This window comes from Marmota flaviventris, chromosome 14 (assembly GCF_047511675.1).
Source record: "Marmota flaviventris isolate mMarFla1 chromosome 14, mMarFla1.hap1, whole genome shotgun sequence".
In the NCBI taxonomy this organism is placed as follows: Eukaryota; Metazoa; Chordata; class Mammalia; order Rodentia; family Sciuridae; genus Marmota; species Marmota flaviventris.
In genome coordinates this window covers 56,328,111-56,348,395 of record NC_092511.1, presented here as the reverse complement: position 1 = coordinate 56,348,395, position 20,285 = coordinate 56,328,111, and the positions used below count along the sequence as shown (strand labels likewise).

The 20,285-nt window shown below is 36.2% G+C and overlaps 1 protein-coding gene across 3 annotated transcripts in view; it reads right to left on the bottom strand.

Annotated features, from left to right (window-relative positions):
• The window catches only part of Aplf (aprataxin and PNKP like factor), a 173,927-nt gene that overhangs the window by 142,058 nt on the left and 11,584 nt on the right, over window positions 1-20,285 (bottom strand). The gene's annotated exons all lie outside the window — the stretch shown is intronic.

Genomic DNA, 20,285 nt, shown 5'->3' with positions numbered 1-20,285 from the left:
CTTCTTTAAGTGTTCTCTATGGCACAAAAATAAGAATCCAGAAAACTAGAATTTAATCAGTAGGCAACTAAAAGAAAGAAGCCTATACACTCTATACAAATTGCCATTGTTGGATCAAGCAGAAAATGAGTGATAATCTTCTACTTACCTTTTTAGAGTTGGAAAAGGCCTTGAAAATCAGGCAGTTCAGTTTCCAGGGCTGTACAATAATTTCATCCTTCAAACCCTGTCAGTCAGCAAACCCAAGTTCAAATACTTCTTATAGGATCCCCACTATGTGACAGAACCGTCCTATTGTATGCTAGGATAACTCTGATCAATATCAGTTTGTCCTCATTGAACTGAAGACCACCTCTCTGTAACATTTGCGTATTAGTTCAATCATTCTTTGATTGCCACTGCTAACCTGTCTCTTCCTATGTCTTCTCCACAACTTATGCTATTCATAGAGCATAATTCCTGGACCCAGCAGTGTTCTCTTCTGCCCATGCCTTCTTAACAAAAATGTAATTGGAAAGGAAGAGACCCTACTAATTTTATTTAATAAGAGATAATAAGAAAGCACTTTGAAATTATTGGAAAAATTAAAGCTTTAAAGCATTTTATGAATAGCATCTGTGTACAATAGCATATGGACACATATAGTAGTATCATCTTTTGTAATGGATGTGAACTCTTGTCTTTGCCCAACCCTTTCACCATCTATTGCCTTCCTCTATTAATAGAGATCACCCTAATTAGGGAAATTGTCCTTCTCACTTCTTCCCCATGCTGTTATTTACAGTGTCCTGTCTCCCTTACCTCTGTGTGAGTCTAGGGATAGAAACATGACCAAAACCACCCTCTTCCATGAGTCAGAGGAAAAAAATCCATTTCCTCTTTACTGTTGAAATGGTCCCCTGCCACGCAAAAACAGATTATCATAAGAGAATATGGAGACAACAGGAAAGAGAAACAGCTACAGGAGAGGTCTGTTTGCATTTGGGACCCTGGTTTTAGTCATTCCCTGTCTGCTTACCTAAACTAACACAAATTGAGTTTCAGCCTTTGCACTAAAAGCCCTACCTGATGTAATTTCCTTTGTTTATTTGTCTAGGGGGTGATATTTGTGGTTTAGGTAAGTCTATGTTTTTAAGATATCAAACCTTGATTTGTCCATAGTGCTTCTAATTTTATGTCCTGAAAACACTTCTTTGACTCTTACTTCCTCATCAGTCATTCATTGCTCAATCTGCTCTAAACTGACCTACACTCCACATGATTAAAACTGTTGTTATCCAAGTTACAAATGACTTAATTGATGAATCCATTGAATGCATTTTGGTTGTTCAAGTATTTGACACCCATAAACATTCAGTTCTTATAACTTCTAGGTTTGGGGCTAGAACCTCTTGGATTTTTTCTTTGCTTATTCTAACCAGTCTTTTCAGTTTCTTTCAAAGACTTACTTTCTTTCTGCTACTTACTACATGTTGATGATTCTTAAGGAACATCCTAGATAATCCCACCCACTCCTCCAGCATCAACTATGGCCATCGTTGGTGCTGATGATGTTCACACCCAGGACACAGATCAGATCTGCCCGGTAGGCTCCAGACACCTGAATCAGAACTCATTCTCTCACAGAAATAATTGTTCTTCATCCCAGACCTCAGTGAATGATGGGCTTTGTTCAGTAGTTACCATATTTTACTCTTCTCCAACATTCTCCATGTTCAAGCAGAAGTCAAGGTTTAGTGATATTATCATCCTAATACCTAGGCATTTCAATCCTTCTCCATATTTATCTCTGCTTCATTACTTAATTCTGATCCTTATCTGAAGTTAGGATTACTTTAATAACCTCTTAACTGGTGTACCTGCCTCCAGTTCTTTCCTCACCAGTATAATCTTTCTAAGTCCCCAAATTATCATATGACCTAACTTAAACACTTCAATGCATTCAGGTAAAGGTCAAAATTCCCTGGCAAAGTTTGTACAGTTTCTAATGATGTGGTCTGACCTGTAACTAGCCTCTTATCGCACCACTATTCCATCCTATAACTTTTTAGTTCAGTGACATCAAGCTATGCAGTTCTCTGAACATGTAAATTCCCTCAATTTTCTGCCTTTTGCACAGGCTGTTTGATATATCTATAAACTTCTTCCTTTGATCCTCCATGAATTCTTTTCTTGGCAAAATCTTTTGTAGAACTCATCACCTTAGCCTGGAAACAGTCCTACCTACTACTGTTCTGGATTAAGTGACCCTTTTAAGGTTTCTGTACTTCTTTGTTTATACCACACTCAAAGCTGTCATACTATGCTAAATTTTATATTTTCTTTTTCTGTCTCTTTAGACTGTGAATTTCTTAATGGCAGGGACCATTTTTAATTTATTCTTTTGTATTCCACATGGTAGTACTCCATAGATTTGTTAAATTATTTCTATAGTTTATTTATTTTAATTCTATTCAAAATAATAATAAAATTCTTTATTGTAAGTAATTTAAAATCTGCATTGTTATAGTAACAAATTTACTATATTGTTAATGGACAAGATTGCATTGAATTGCAAGTACAATGCTCAAGACATAGGAGATGTTTGATATTATTGCTACCAAAGGAATAAGTGTTCTACTCTTCTATAAAGATGTAAGAGAAAAGTAGAAGTGTTTTGTTATTTTTTTTAATAAACACTTGAAAATAAACTGAGCCTCAAAAGTACCACTTATTATTTTATGTTACTGGGTCACCTCAATCAATTTTATGTATTACTTTGCAAGTTAAATGAATAAACTTTAGTTTGGTTTTTATACTACTATTGCATTAAAACAATTCGTATAATAAGTTATAAGCTATGATCACAGTTTATACCAAAAGGAAAACTTTGGAACTTGTTGATTAGTTGTATGTTATGAACTTAAACCCTGCATTTATCAGAGCAAGCCATTAGCATCTGAGAATGTGAGTGGGTGGAGCAGAATGCAAGGAAGGCGCACTCGTACTCATAGATAAAGTCATGTGTTAAGTTTACCCAGTGTGTAAAAGAAGTAAGATTATTGGAAAGAGTGTTAAGGAATTTCGAGTGTTTTTTATTTTTACAGTTAAAGATTTAGTATTTTATTTTTTAATATTATTTTAATCATACATGCACACAATATCTTTATTTTGTTGTTTTTATGTGGTGCCGATTGAACCCAGTGCCTCACATGTGTGAGGCAAGTGCTCTGCCACTGAGCCACAACCCCAGCCCAGTATTTTATTTTTTTAATTCTAATTTGTTATGACAGCAGAATGCATTACAATTCATATTACACATATGGAGCACAGTTTTTCATATCTCTGTACACAAAGTATATTCACACCATTTGTGTCTTCATACATGTACTTAGGGTAATGATGTCCATATCATTCCAACGTATTTTCTACCCCCATGCACACTCCCTTTTCCTCCCACCCCTTTGCCCTATCTAGAGTTCGTCTAATCCTCCCATGCTCCCTCTCCCAACCTCACTATGAATCAGCCTCCTTATATCAGAGAAACCATTTGGCATTTGGTTTTTTGGGATTGGCTAACTTCACTCAGCAATATATTCTCTAACTTCATCCATTTACCTGCAAATGCCATGATTTTATTCTCTTTTATTGCTGAATAATATTCCATTGTGTATACCACATTTTCTTTATCCATTGAAGGGTATCTAGGCTGGTTCCACAGTTTAGCCATTGTGAATTGTTCAGCTGTAAACATCGATGTGGCTATGTCCCTGTAGTATGCTGTTTTTAAGTCCTTTGGGTATAAGCCAAGGAGTGGGATAGCTGGATCAAATGATGGTTCTGTTCCCAGTTTTCCAAGGAATCTCCATACTGCTTTCCATATTGGCTGCACCAATTTGCAGTCCACCAGCAATGTATGAGTGTACCTTTTCCCTCACATCCTCACCAACACTTATTGTTGCTTGTATTCTTGGTAATTGCCATTCAGACTGGAGCAAGATGAAATCTTAGTTTTGATTTGTATTTCTCTAATTGCTAGAGATGTTGAACATTTTTTCATGTATTACTTGATTGATTATATATCATCTTCTGAGAAGTGTCTGTTCAGTTCCTTGGTCCATTTATTGATTGGATTATTTGGAGTTTTTTGATGTTTAGCTTTTTGAGTTCTTTGTATGCCCTAGAGATTAGTGCTCTATTTGATGTGCAAGTGGTAAAAATTTGCTCCCAAGCTGTAGGCTCTCTATTCACCTCATTGATTGTTTCTTTTGATGAGAAGATTTTTAGTTTGAATTCATCCCATTTATTGATCTTAATTTTATTTCTTGCTCTATAAGAGTCTTATTAAGGAAGTAGGGACCTAATCCGACATGATGGAGATTTGGGCCTACTTTTTCTTCTATTAGATGCAGGGTCTCTGGTTTCATTCCTAGGTCCTTGATCCATTTTGAGTTTTGTGCATGGTGAGAAATAGGGGTTTAATTTCATTTTGTTGCATATGGATTTCCAGTTTTCCTAGCACCATTTGTTGAAGAGGCTATCTTTTCTCCAATGTATGTTTTTGGCGCCTTTGTCTAATATAAGATAACTGTAATTATGGGGGTTAGTCTCTGTGTTCTCTATTCTGTACCATTGGTCTACCAGTCTATTTAGTGCCAATACCATGCTGTTTTTGTTAACTATTGCTCTATAGTATAGTTTAAGGTCTGGTATAGTGATGCCACCAGCTTCACTGTTCTTGCTAAGGATTGCTTTAGCTATTCTAGATCTCTTATTTTTCCAGATGAATTTCATGATTGCTTTTTCTATTTCTATGAGGAATGCCATTGGGATTTTGATTGGAATTGCATTAAATCTGTATAGTACTTTTGGTAGTATGGTCATTTTGACAATATTAATTCTGCCTATCCAAGAGCAAGGTAGATCTTTCCATCTTCTAAGGTCTTCTTTGATTTCTTTCTTTAGTGTTCTGTAGTTTTCATTATACAGGTCTTCCACCTCTTTTGTTAGGTTAGAAACTTTTCTTAAATTTCTTCTAATTTGTGACCCAATCTTAGACCAGGACATAATTATCAATAAAATCTTTATAAACTTTAGACCTTAGGATACTTGCATATTTGAAAACCTAACTTGAATTATATAACATTCCTAATCATTTTAATTTCATCTTTGCTTTGATTTTATATCATCTTTTCTCCAAGACGTCATATGCTCTAATATTAACAAAAATGAGTAGTAACATCAGGAAATTTTGAGAAAAATACATAAGATGGGAAATGATGTATTTTTATCTGGATTTGAGTTGGAAAGCCAGAAATGTCAAATTGATAAATTAAATCAACAACAGGCAAAGTTAATTAATTATAATAACCAAAATTTATTGGGTGCCTCCTCTCTGCAAAGCACTATTATTATGTGGGGGTCATCTTACTCTATTTTATGGTAAGAAACCTGAAAGAGAATGATCTTATAAATCTAGTTCATTCCCACTCCTCAGCACCTGTAAGAGTATATAATACACAGTAGGTTCCCAATAAATGTTTACTGAATGAATTTAAAAACTAAGAGTATCTAATAATTCAGATGGAAAAGCCAAGCTGGTTGGGCCTGCCTATAACCCCAGCAACTCTGGAGGAGGCGGAAGGCAGAGGATCACAAGTTTGAGGCCAGCCTCAGCAATTTAGCAAGGCCCTGTCTCAAAATAAAAAATAAAAAGGTCTGGGAATGTAGCTCAATGGTAAAATACCCCTGGGTTCAGTCTCCGGTACCAAAAATAAAAAAAGGAAAAGAAAGAGAAAGAAAAACAAATGGAAAAGTCAAGAATGTTCCTACTAGTTTTTATTCTGAAAAATTTTAAACCCACAGAAAAGTAAAAATATATGACAAACAATATCCACCTAGATATAAAAGCTGCTAACATGTTTCTTTTTTTTTTTAAGACAGAGAGAGAATTTTTTAAATATTTATTTTATAGTTTTCGGTGGACACAACATCTTTATTTTATTTTTATGTGGTGCTGAGGATCGAACCCAGCTCCTCACGCATGCCAGGCGAGTGTGCTACCACTTGAGCCACATCCCCAGCCCTGCTAACATGTTTCTACATTTGTTTTATTTAATATTTATTTTTGTTAAAATATTTGAAAGTAAATTATAGGCATGATAATATTTTACCCCTAAAAACTTCAGCATGTCATCTCTTGAATATAGTTTTCTATATGTAGAATCATTTACACATCTGAAAGTTTTTAGTGTCAATATCATATGATTTAGAGTTCATTTTAAGTTCACCAGTGGACCTCAAAATGTCTTACAGATTCAAACAAGATTTATATATGTATGTAGAGTTTTTTATTTTGTTTTGGTTGGGTTAGGTTGGATTTATTGTTTGTTTTGTTTTGTTTTTGTCTCATTAATCCCTTTTAACCAGAAGCATCTTTCTGCCTTTTTTTTTTAAGAACCGAAGTTGATTATCTCATAGAATATTCTGTAATTGATTCATCTGATTCTTCATGATTTGATTCAGGTAAAATATATTTAGCAGTTGGACTACAAAGGCAATGTAATATACTTCTTATTTCATCACCTAAGAAGCATGTAACATCTAATTGTACTATAGGAGATGGTAGTCTGACATTGGATTAAGGCAGTAACCAAATTTTTCCACTTCAGAGACTTTTGTCCATAGAATCACAGCTTCTTTTTTAATAATCCCTTTCTAGATACTCTCCTGTGGCTAACTGTGTGCTAAGTACTTTGTAGACATTACCTGACACATGACTGGTTTCCTCCAAGACATTTGCTAAGTTCTCAGTCTCTACAGGATTGAAAGCTAACAAGCTAAACCCGTGAGAAACAAAATAGAGATTTTGCTGTCTCACAATACTGAAGACACAGTGATTACAACTGAAAACCCAGTAGAGGCAAGGGATCTGGTGAACAACCTAGATTGTTTTCAGTTAGAACCCCTAGGGGACTCCATTCAAAGGGCTCTATCCTCAATTTGACTGGATCCCTGATTTGATTCGGGTAAATAAAACCCACTGCCTAGCAGAGGACAGGGTGAATCCTCTCAAAGAAGATGATGTGGCCTAGAGTCTCTAGTTTTCCATATGCAATGTATACATTAAATTTATAAAAAATATCAGGCATGCTCAAAGACTAAATCATTTAAAATAAGATGAGCAAAAACCAGACCATAGAACCAAGTCTCAAGAACAGTGGAGTTTAAAATGCCAAATGTCTTCTCTGATATAAAGGGGTGACTCAAAATGGGGTAGGGAGGAAGAGCATGAGAAGAAGATTACCACTAAATAGGGAAGAGGGGTAGGAAGGAAAGGGAGGGAGAAGGGGAATTACACAGAAGATGGAATGAGACCCTCATCATTACACAGAATACATGTATGACGATGTGAGGAAAAAAAAAAGAAGTGTGTCACATTAGATTGGGTAGAGCGAAGTGATGGGAGGGGAGGGGAGGGGAAGGGGGAAAGAAGGACAGCAGAATAAAATAGCCATTATTATTGCTGTATGTATATACGTGACTGTATGACCAATGTGATTCTGCAACCTGTACACTCAGAAAAATGAGAAATTATACCCCATCTGATTCAAATGTATGATATATCAAGATTATTGTACTGTCATGTGTAACGAATTAAAACAAATTTAAAAAATTTTTTTAAAGAATAGTAGAGTTTATAAATTGCCTATACACAATTTAAAAATAACTATGACTAGTATGCCCATGCAAATGGAGGAAAAAATGAAGTAGATTAAAACGGAGAGTTTTGCCAGAAAACTAGAGAATTAAAAAGAACTAAATGGAACTAACTGAAAACTACAATAACAAAATAATATAAGTGTGATAGCAGATTAGAACACTGTAAAAAGAGCATTTGTGAATTGAGAAATAGAACAATAGAAAAATGCTTAGGCCAAAGCACATACAGAAAAAAACAATTTTAAGAAAAAAGGATTTAGAGACTATGGAACAAATATAAAGGTTTGATACACTCATGTTAGAGTTCCAAAGGGCATGGAGAGAGAAAGGTAGCTCTCAAATTTCCCTCAGTTTAGTGGGACACTGAGGGTATCTCAGAAAGTTCCCATGGTTCATGAGAGGGCTATAGAAGTAACTGAGAAATAAGGCAAATAATAAGGTAAAGTAGAAGCCATGGGATTGACCAACTAAACCAGGAGCCGAATCATGGATGCTGCAGGGTCTTTTGAGCAATGGCAATATCAGAGAGATTTGCGGTAGCCCAGAGACAACTGTGGGAAGACCCCGCCATTCCCTGAGCACTAATTGTGCTAAAAACAGACTGCAAATGACAGAGACAAAAAGTACAATGAGAGAAGAGACTGTTGTCCAAAGTGGAAAGAGGCCTGTGCAGAAAGGCTGTTTAGAATGGGAAACAGCACCCTCACTCCTGATAGTATGCTGTGACTTAAGCTGCTTGCTCTCCCTAAATGCTAGGAAATGAAGGAAAAAAAGGAGAGAAGAATTCCAAATAGGGTGGAAAGGTTTATCAATTAAATACAGGAATTTCAGGTCAGCCACAAATCATTTTGTCTGTATGAGTATGTCCCAAATGTTGTATGGGACATATTTATACTAAAAAGTTTTTCCTTTTTTAAAATCCAAAGTTCACATTTAACTCGGCATCTGTATTTTACCTGGCAATTCTAACCCCCAAAGATCAAGTAATGTGCTGACGTTGAATTAACACAAAAATAGCAGGAGCACTTTTCAGGGACAAGATTAAATCTTAGAATGTGTCCCATTCCCCACCAACTCCACATTCCTCAGGGAACAGAAGATGGGAGCTGACCAAGTGGTGACTTTGTAAAGTAACTCCTACCCTCCTCAGACCCATTCTGCCTAAACACACCACAAAATACCCAATTTCCGGTTTGATGTACTGGTATAGATCTTCCTTCTCCCAAGTTCCTGGAGAAATGTGGAACAGAAGTCTGCCATGAAATCCTCAAATGTGTCTGGAGGTTTCTAACTGGACCCTTCCAGAGATGCCGCAGATAACCCTCCTTTATTCTCCTGTCTTCTTTCTTTCATCTGGCAAACATCTCAATCTCTGGGTGTGAATGCTGATTTTGGACATATTTTATCCTTTTCCTATTTCCTATTTGTTGATAATTAATTAAATAAATATATGTCCTACATTATTCAATATTAATTATTTGCAATTAAGGAGATCCTCTTCTTTTTTCAAATGCCTGGGATCTTTTCCTTTGTGGCCTGACTGACTGAATTCTTCTGTTTCTACTCTGCTTTTGTTTTTTTGTTTTTGTGGGGTGTTTTTTTTTGGGGGTGTGTGTGTGTGTACGTGTGTGTTTGGTTTTGGGGTTTTGGTTTAAGTCTTTAGAAATTAAAATCTGAGCTCTGACTCCATGTTTATCTGTATCCACCTTCCCCACAAAACTCACAGATGGAAGGCTACAGGAAAATAAGAAGTACTAGGGATGAAATATACAGTGGAAAAGTACTTAGAGATATCAATCCATTTTATTATTGTTCTTCACAGTAAAATAACCCTGAGAAAGGAAGAAAAAGAACTGAATAACAGCAGAGGCTCAGATTAAAAAGGTAATTAGCAAAGCAAGGCCTGCTAGTCACGTTACTGATAAGAGATCAGCATCTTTGTATCCATTTCTACCATAAATAAACCCCCACTTTTTTAGTAAACTCATTCTGCATTTTCCAGTACCTTCTAGTCCTTGCCCAGTTAGGTCAGGATGAATGCTAAAATAAGATAAACCCAGAGTTTTACAAACCTTGTTGATTTACTGTGTTATAATAAAAATTAATTTGTCAAGGAAAAAATTTAATAACCATTTTTGAGGCCTATTTTTCAGTTATAAGTCTTCTGAGCCCTGCAGGGAAGGAACCAGCTAATGGTTTCCCAGTTTGCTCATTTTGATTTAGTTTTAATATAACAGAATGATACAATCTGATCATTACACAGTGGAAGCCTGGTAGAAAATACATAAAATTATAAAAGAAATATTCTAAAAATTACATTTGAAAATCTCTCAACTTAATGCTGTTTTTGTTTTTGTTGTTGTTGTTGTTGCCACCACCTAGGGAATAGACTGGGCACAATTTCTATATTCTCACTGTTTTAAAAAGAAGAAGAAAATTTAAAAAAAAAAAAAAAAAAGACTGTTTTTAATCACTGTTTTCCCTGTTGTTTTGTAGTGAAGTTTTTCTTTCTCTTAGACTCCTTTTATTCTTTTTACACTTGCTTTTCCCCTAAATGTTTTATTTAAAACATGACAGTATAATCACCTGATATACAATTGTTGACTTTAGCCATATTGGCTTCATTTTTATTTATGTCCAACTTCTAAACTTTCACCTACTGACATTTTGGACTGGATAATTCTTTGTTTGTGGGGTTGTTCTGAAAATTATAGAATGTCAAGCAGCAACCCCAACTGCTTTCCAGTAGCACGTCCTCCCAAAGCAACTGAAATTATCTCTGGACTTTGCCAACTGTCCTTGGGAAAAAAAAATCACTCTCATAAAGAACCACTAGTAATCTGCATTTCACACATACACAAGCACACACACACCACCACCACCACCATCACTTATACACTTCTTTGAGTAGAAGTATTTAAAAGAAGGGTTACAGACCTCCTGGCAATTTAGCCCTGAATATCAAAGCATGTATTTCTTAAGGACATGAACACCTGCCTATTATCATAACACCATAAAAAGAAATTTATCTTTCATCTAATATCCACCCAAATTCAAATTCCCTCCATTGATCACAGAAAAGTGTATTTTCAAGCTCTGATTGCACACCAACCTGATAGTAAGAAGTTGTAATCTTAGTTTTTCCCCAATGATTTACCATGAACTTTTTCAGACGTTCAGTAAAATTGAAAGAACTTTCCCATCATGTTTCTCTTGCCATGAATAAAGTTAATATGTTTAAGGAACCCTTGTGGGTTTTGTGTGTATGAGTCTCTGTTTTTTTCTCAATTTTGAGTTCTTTGTAAATTAAGGAGATTCTTTATGATATATGTTGCAGTTATATTTCTCTCTGTTTGTAGTTTGTTTATTGACTTGGATATGGTGGGGTTTTTTCTAAAAAGTACACCCCTCTCAACTTTCATATTAAGGGGATATTTATTAACTTCTATTTTATCTAATACTTTTATTAAGAATGTGTATTGAATTTTATAAAAAGGCTTTTGGGCATCTGTGACTTAAGTTATAGATTTCTTGAGAATTATCAATAACTTTACAAATATTACATTATTACTACATGCTTCATAATAGTAGATTCTTGGTTAACACAGTGCACACACAAGTTTCTCAAATTCAGAGAATAAATAATACTGAATATCATATTTTATAACCTTAACAAACTTAAACAGGCTAGCTTTCTTCCCCATAATTTACAATGAAAGTATCTCCCATTAAATATCTTTTATGGGTTTGTTTATAAATCAGATAGTCTTAATGGCATTTTGAAAGGTAGTTTTTAAAATTTTAAAGATACAAAAATGGAGATTCATAGAAGTAAAGCAACTTGAACAAGGTCAAATAGCTTGTGGGTGGAGGAGAGAGACCCTTTTTTCCACATCATCCTTGAGATGTGGTAAATGCTAACCACCTGCCAGCAGAGGGAGCAATATTTCTATTGAAACCCATGCAAAGAAAGCACTTGAGTTCCTCCCTCCAGCCATGTTTGCTGATGAAAAATTTCAGAAGTCAAGATTTGTCCAAATCACATACTTGAAACCAGTTTTGCCCATCCAATGTGGCAGGGTTGTACTGATAGTGGGGTGGGGTCTTTTTTTGAAGAGAACACAGGGTTATGACCCCCCAAAATGAAAAACAGCCTCTACTGCTATAAATTTAAGATGCTAGGGGACATAATACCCCAATGAAGATATTTATCATCCCACTACACCCTTCAGTCCTGGCCTAGCTACCCAGTAGTTTTCTATTTTAATCTCCAAAGGTACAATTAATACCCCCCAACACACACACACACAAAAAAAAATCTGTCATTTTTCTGTGCAGGTATCTTTCCACAGGGGTATTATTTCGTATCCCATGGGTGCCTAAAACTTCAGCCCACTATCTCCACTGATTCTTTAGTTCTATGAAGTTGGGCTGTAAGGGTGAGTTAATTTCATTGACTTAACAGATGTCAGCTTTGATATCATTGGTTCTAAGGGCTTAGAATCAAGTGTTTTTGGTTTAACAGTCTCTAAGTACAAAGAAATTTCTCATACTTACCAACATTGTAAATAAATTCTAATCTCATATATGATATGGATTATAAAAATAATTCACCTAAAGGTAGAAGCACTTGTAAAATTGTTTTTATTCTTTCCCTTTGAAACTTATATATATGACAGAAGAAGCCAGGGGCCTTGGGAGAACTGAACAAGGTAATCAATATTCATGTACAAGATTCCATTTCATTTAAAAATAAATTTATCTCTGGGTGTGATGGCATACACCTATAATCCAAGAGACTCAGGAGGCTGAGGCAGGAAGATCATAAATTCAAGGTCAGCCTCAGCAACTTAGGCCCTAAGCAATTTTGATAGACCCTGCCTCAAAAATAAAAAAAAATTAAAAGGGCTGGGGATGTGACTTAGTGGTAAAACACCCCTGCATTAGATGCCCAGTACAAAAATAAAAATAAAAAAGTTATCACAGGTAAGTTTACACACACACACACACACAGAGAGAGACACTAATATCTACTTCTCAAAATGGAAAGCAAAATGTGTCCAACTATAATACATAATTTTATCTCACTCTTAGTTTTAGTTTCTACTTTCCTGTCCCTGCCTAAAGAATCGTATATTTGTAGTTCAAAAGTCATCATTCAGGATTAATAGCCATAGATAATAGCAACTCTGAGTTGAGTGCTTACTATGTAGAAGCTCTCCTCCCAATAACCCTTAGAAGAATTGCATTCCTGCAACTTCCCCCTATTAACTATGTGGTTAAATTATCTGTGCCTCAGATTTCCATCTGTAAAATGAAGATAACAAACGTATCCTACTATTAGAACTGTCATGAGAATTAGCAATCATACCCAATCTCCACATGCCCCACCATTCCACCACCTCACTCACTGCTAATGTTCTATAGATTTGCCTGTTCTGGACTTTTCATTTCATTTCATTCCAAGAAATTTTTGTATATGTTGTTAGATAGGATTTTTTTTGTCCCAAACACAACTTATTGGAAAAAAATATTCTTTCCCCATTGAATGGTCTTACTATCCTTGTCAAAAACCAATTAACCAGGGCTGGGGCTATAGCTCAGTGGCAGAGCACTTGCCTCACAATTGTGAGGCACTGGGTTTGATCCTCAGTACTACATAAAAGTAAACAAATAAAGGCATGCTGTCCATATACAATTACAAAAAGAAAATTAACTAAAAAATTAAACTCAATTGACCAATAGATGTGTGGAGTTCATTTCTAGATTCTCAAGTCTATTCCATCGATCTGTATGTCTAGTCCTTATGCCAGTACTCCACTGTCTTAGGTTTTAAATGGGGCAAGATAAGTCTTCCAAATTTGTTCTTTTTAAAATTGTTTCAACTATTCTGCCTCACAAGAGGGTTGTTTTTGTTGTTGTTAGGTTTGTTTTGTTTTAATCTTGCTTGGCTTTAGGAGTGTTCCATAATGAAGAGGGAGAGCACTGTTCCAGAAGAAAACACTTTTGAGTGATTGTGCTATTTTCCCTGCCAGTCTCATCCTGCAGTATATCTCTAGTCACTAAATTAGCAGAAATCATTAGCAATATTTTCACACTCAACGATCATTTCCCCTCTGGTATTTTCTGTATTGCACAGGTTTATGCAGTGACAAATAGAAACAAAGATATGGCAATAGAAACAGTGTCAACTCTGGTTAGTATTGATGCTCCAGGATGATTCCTTGCTGCTAACCAGTAGGACTTCTACTGGCATTAAAAAGACATATCAGAGATCTCAGAGCCTGGCACTTCAGGCCAGCCTTGCCCTTAAGAAGCTCAAATGGAGAGCCCAACCCAGAGATCACTTTTTTAGCTTGACAGCTTTATTTCTTTTTAAATAATGGCAGCTTATCTTTCCAGACCTTCATTCCATAAATACTTGGGGATTTAGAGTTAAATTTTAGCAAATTTTAACATTTTAATTTTATGCACTTCCTCCTTTAGTCTTTTGTCTCCTCTCTATTTTTGTTCTCTATGTTTATCCTTCAGCTTAGCTTAGCTTTGTGATGATTTTAGCTTTCTAAGGTTGGGCTTTAGAGTTTTTACTTTTCACTTTGTCTGCTCTTGACTTGTATATTGTGTCTTTTTTACCTTCTTTTAAATTTAACCCCAATTTTTTTTTTATACAAGTTCTAAGTGATTAACAAACTAGAGGTGGTCATAGCTTCCCCAGTTCTTTTTGTTTTATTGGTTGTTCAAAACATTACAAAGCTCTTGACATATCATATTTCATACATTAGATTCAAGTGAGTTATGAACTCCCATTTTTACCCCAAATACAGATTGCAGAATCACATCAGTTACACATCCACATTTTTACATAATGCCATATTAGTAACTGTTGTATTCTGCTACCTTTCCTATCCTCTACTATCCCCCCTCCCCTCCCCTCCCATCTTTTCTCTCTACCCCATCTACTGTAATTCATTTCTCTCCTTGTTTTTTTCCCATTCCCCTCACAACCTCTTACATGTAATTTTGTGTAACAATGAGGGTCTCCTTCCATTTCCATGCAGTTTCCCTTTTCTCTCCCTTTCCCTCCCACCTCATGTCTCTGTTTAATGTTAATCTTTTCCTCCTGCTCTTCCTCCCTGCTCTGTTCTTAGTTGTTCTCATTATATCAAAGAAGACATTTGGCATTTGTTTTTTAGGGATTGGCTAGCTTCACTTGGCATAATCTGCTCTAATGCCATCCATTTCCCTGCAAATTCCATGATTTTGTCATTTTTTAGTGCAGAGTAATACTCCATTGTGTATAAATGCCACTTTTTTTTAGCCATTCATATATTGAAGGGCATCTGGGTTGGTTCCACAGTCTAGCTATTGTGAATTGTGCTGCTATGAACATCGATGTGGCAGTATCCCTGTAGTACGCTCTTTTAAGGTCTTCAGGGAAAAGTCCAAGAAGGGCAATAGCTGGGTCAAATGGTGGTTCCATTCCCAGCTTTCCCAGGAATCTCCATACTGCTTTCCAAATTGGCCGCACCAATTTGCAGTCCCACCAGCAATGTAGAAGAGTACCCTTTTCCCCACATCCTCGCCAGCACTTGTTGTTTGACTTCATAATGGCTGCCAATCTTACTGGAGTGAGATGGTATCTTAGGGTGGTTTTGATTTTCATTTCTCTGACTGTTAGAGATCATTCTGAATGGAGAAAAATTGAAGGCATTCCCTCTAAAATCTGGAACAAGACAGGGATGCCCTCTATCACTACTTCTATTCAATATAGTTCTCGAAACACTGGCCAGAGCAATTAGACAGACGAAAGAAATCAAAGGCATAAAAATAGGAAAAGAAGAACTTAAATTATCACTATTTGTGGAAGACATGATTCTATACCTAGAAGACCCAAAAGGGTCTACAAAGAAACTACTAGAACTATTAAATGAATTCAGCAAAGTGGCAGGATATAAAATCAACACACATAAATCAAAGGCATTTCTGTATATCAGCGACAAAACTTATGAAATGGAAATGAGGAAAAACACCCCATTCACAATATCCTCAAAAAAAATAAAATACTTGGGAATTAACCCAAATTTTTAACCTTAATCTCTATTTCTTTAAATTTTTAGTCATGTCCCTATTTATTTTCTACTTCTAAGCAAATCCATTACTTAATTTTTAGTCATTCTCATCTCAATTCCTATTATTTACAGTTCCCTTTTTATTCTTTTGAATTTCTGTTCATATTTTTTCTTATAAATTATGTTTTCTTTTGTCCACAGTGTCTTTTACAATATTTTCTTCTTATTTTCCACCTCCTTCTTCTTTTCTCCCACACTATAATGGTGGACAGGATTTATGTGTCAAGAAGTAGCCCAGCTGTGCTGAAGTCCATTAGATCCTTGTTTTTTTTTTTATCTATGCCCTTGCCTTGATGACTCTGCTTAGCACATTATTCATCTCCTTCACTGTTTTTCTCCAAGAAGAAATGTCCACTGGTTGTCTAAATGTTAATTGACATAACTGGTTATGCCTAAGACTCAAGAATGACTACCCCTTCCCAGGGCTCTGAGCTTTCTCCTTATGCAGGCAGGCAGCATGTTTGAAATAGCACTGGAATGAGTGTCTCTTTTCAAGGAGTTACATTGTTCTAAAACTAATGGCCTTTCATATATAACTAGTTTACATGAAGGATGAAGATTTAGGCATAAAGTACTGCTTCTTCCTTCAGTTTTCCCCATTGTAGTCAATTGTGTAGCCCACAGACTAGACAATACAAGATAGCCATGCAATTTCTGTCCATTGTACCTCCAAAATATGTCCTACATTTAACCCTTCTCAAAAATGTCACTACTTTCTTGGGTTAGTATCATGTCATTCCAACTTTGCTTCCAATCTTGACCCTTCTATCCATTTTCCATCCAGAAACCAACATGATCTTTTAAATTATCAGATCATGTCACTCCTACATAAAACCCATCAATAGCTTTCCAGTGTACCTCAAATTAATTGGAGCCTCCAACTGTGTGACTTGGTCCCTGCCTGTCTTTGGTTCATCTTGTCCTTGCATCCCCTTGCTCATCCTATCCTTCTGGACTGGGAATTCAACTATGCCAAATTCTCCCATTTACAGTATTTGAATGTGCCATCCTCTCTCTCTGGGGTACTAGCCCCGCCCCCATTTGCAATGCTATCTCTTTCTAATCTTTCAAATAGGGTGACTAGCCATCTTGGTTTGCCTGGGACTACGAGGATTCCAGAGATGCAAGACTTTGAGTTTTAAAGCCAAGAAAGTTCCTGAGAAAATTGGGTCAAATGGATCATCTACTTTCAAGTCTTAGCTCAAGTATCATTTCCTCAGCAAAGCTTTCCTTGCCTGCTAGATCCAAGCAGATTTCCCACTGGAGCCCTTATTATTCCTCATTTCAACCCCTTTGCCTTCATAGGGAGGACCCTCTACACTCTGCAATTATTTTGCTATGTGTATCTACTTGTTTTTTCTTTGTCCCCTTCCCTAATGTATCACCCAGGGGTGCCATCATGCTTGTCATATGCACTGGGTCTGGCACTAGTTTACTGAAAAAAAAGAAGAAAGAAATAAGAGGAGAAAAGAAAGAAGAGGGAGTACCCTTAAAGTAACACTCAAGCTTACTTTTTTTGAAGAACTGTATCCTGTTTAGCCTTCTACAATCGCCCACAGAATGAGGCAGACAAATTTTTCACAAGCTACTTCTGCATATTTTTTTAAGTAGATCCATGTCTATTTTTTTTAATGACTTAAAACATCCTTTTGGTGTTTGTGGAGGGCCACCCCTGAGCTATCTGAATAACCTCTACTCAGCCTTGGAGCCAAGGAGATTGTGGTCTGGCATTACAAGTCATTTTGTGGCTTATTACGCAAAGCACATGAGCTCAGTCTTTACTCTGCTAGAGATGCTGCTCTGTAGCTCTGGACTTGGGCATTACCCATTAGACTTGGACAGCTCACCTCCTACCTTATTTGGCAAAAGAACATTCCGTTGAAATCCTTTGAAGCCCCCTTGTATAAATAAAGAAAACACAGGCTGCTCTCTCTCTACTTCCAGTGTAGAAGCAGGACCCCTAAAGTTCACAGAACCGTCCCACCCTCATTTTTCAAAATTATTTCTGTGTAGTGTGATTTTTTGCTGTATTTCTCAGCCAGCACATTTCACACAAAGGAAACCCAAATTTCATATCCCACTTGGTATGCATGTGAGAAGTACAAGAATTGAGAGGTTTATCAGTTTAGTTTGTGACTTTTCTTTTTCTCTCCTCCCTCTGTATCCTGAAGAGTCATTTGATTCTTTAAATACAGAAATGCACAAACTCCAAATGCCTCCAGGTGTCAAGGCAGCACTGTAGGAGGAATGAAGTGGGCTGACTGTAAGAAAATTCACCTGATGAAAGACATAACCAAATTTGCCTTATTTTTACTGAACTGTGGCATAAGCATATAATCTCATACACATTTGTATAACTTTGGAAATTTTATTTTGAAAAGGAACTGGTACATAAATTGAAAAATATAAATATCAATAGTTATCCTGAATACCATGATAGGTTATCTTACGCAACTTAAATATGCATAGGAAAGGAATGTTAGTTGATATAAGTTATCAGGCATTCTTCCTAAGGCCTAACCTCTGGGTTTTAGCAGAGAAAAGGAGTTTTAATATTCAATTCCTTTCAAACCTTTGATAAAATCCAGCAACAAAGCATTATAAATATCATGCCTTTGAGGAAAATTATTTGTTTTACCTTGCACTGCCACTGCCTTCTTGCCTACTCCCATTCAAAATGGCACCTGGGGACAGAAGAACTCACATGATTTTGTGGCAGAAAAACTCATGCAACATCTGTTGTTTGACCGTTTTATCTTAGGCAACAGTGTCTGATGGACCTACAACTTTCTGAAGCATAGTTGACTGATCTGTCCCTGGACTTTCTGCTGGCATCTGCTGCTGACTTACATCTGATGTATGTGTGGCCTCTTCTCTGGGGCACAGCAGTGGTGAATGGGAGAGAGCTCTCATGCTGATCAGGCCTACCCTTAGTGGTGGCTTGCTGTGGACCCAAATCTCTTCCAAAACACTGCAGTTTCATAACTAGGCAGTCTCCCTCCAGTAGCTGCTGTGAGGCAATCTGTTCCCACCAATGGTAGACATGATGGTAAACCCTCTAGATTCCAACATGAAACAGAGGCTAGGAGTCTATATTATACTCTCTTCCTGGCTGTGCCAGCTCATCCCACATGGGCAGGGAGCCTTTATATAGTCTCCTTCATGAACTCAAAATGAGCAAGAAAACTCACTCTGCTTCCTTTTATCTAATTCTTCTCTCCTGTCCCTCCTGATTCTTTCTTCCTGACTCTCCCACAACTTCAGAAATTGAATAGATGTGTTTCCATCACCCCCACCTTCTCTGTGCTCTAGCTCCAACACTCAGGCATCCCAGCAGAAGGAATATCTTCTTTATAGTAGCTCTGTGGTCTGAGTTTACAGGCCTAAAAAGGAATAGGCCCTCTCTCTCTTATCATAACTGGATTTTAAGCCTATTGTCTGGTTGCCAGTGTAAAGAATGTCAATAATGAAATATTACCTTATTCTGACTCTCACCTAGCTTCTATAACAGATTCAAAGCTCTCCCAAGGCTGAGGGAGGTGATCTGTACTTGTAAAGGCATAATAACACTTTAGTGTTACATTGCACTTCCTTTTTTGATTTGCTACTTCTTTAATTTGGAACTAAAACCTCACACATTCTTTCTTGCTAATATGTAACTGTCAGGTCTTGTATTTCTTGTTATTGTTTGCAACATAATTTAGCTTTAAATGCTTTATGTAGAATAGATATTTATTTTTTATCATAATGGAAACAGCTGATTATGAATATAGGTGTTTCCAAATATGGATACAATCTTTGCACATTGGTTTTTACATCTGGGTTAACCAATCCAAGATATTTATAAAATTCTGCTCTTCCAAAATAGCCATAAAGTTATTTTTTATAATTTTGTTGTACTTCAGTATAGTACTTTTATTTATAGGAATTTTTCCACACTATCAAGTTAGATGGTGAAAAGAATAGTCTAAGCTCATTTTCATGAAGTTAGAAATCAGAACTTTTTGATATTTAGTCCTTAGCTACACATTTATACTTCATACCATGATTTCTATTTTTGGCATCTGACTTCACTGTAGCAAAGTAGGTCAGATTATTATTTGTCAGTTGAGTATCCCTGAGACACAATTTCACTAGGAATAAGTAGATTACATAATATGTTTATGTAACCACCTGTGAATGCTCACATAGGAGGATATATTTAAATTGTGATAAACTAAAATGTCAATTATAAGACCAGATTGTTAGCTCAATTTTGCTAGTTATCTAACACAGGGATTTTTTTTAATGACAAAACAAGTTGGATTTTTTTAAAATTAACATTTCAAAAAACCTCTTGAACATTTTGCACAACTAATTCATTCAATTGCTATCCCAGCAATTGTGCAGCCAATCTATAAACAGAGAATAGAACTGTCTGGGAATTAAGCACTGGAGGCATATTTAGTTTATAGT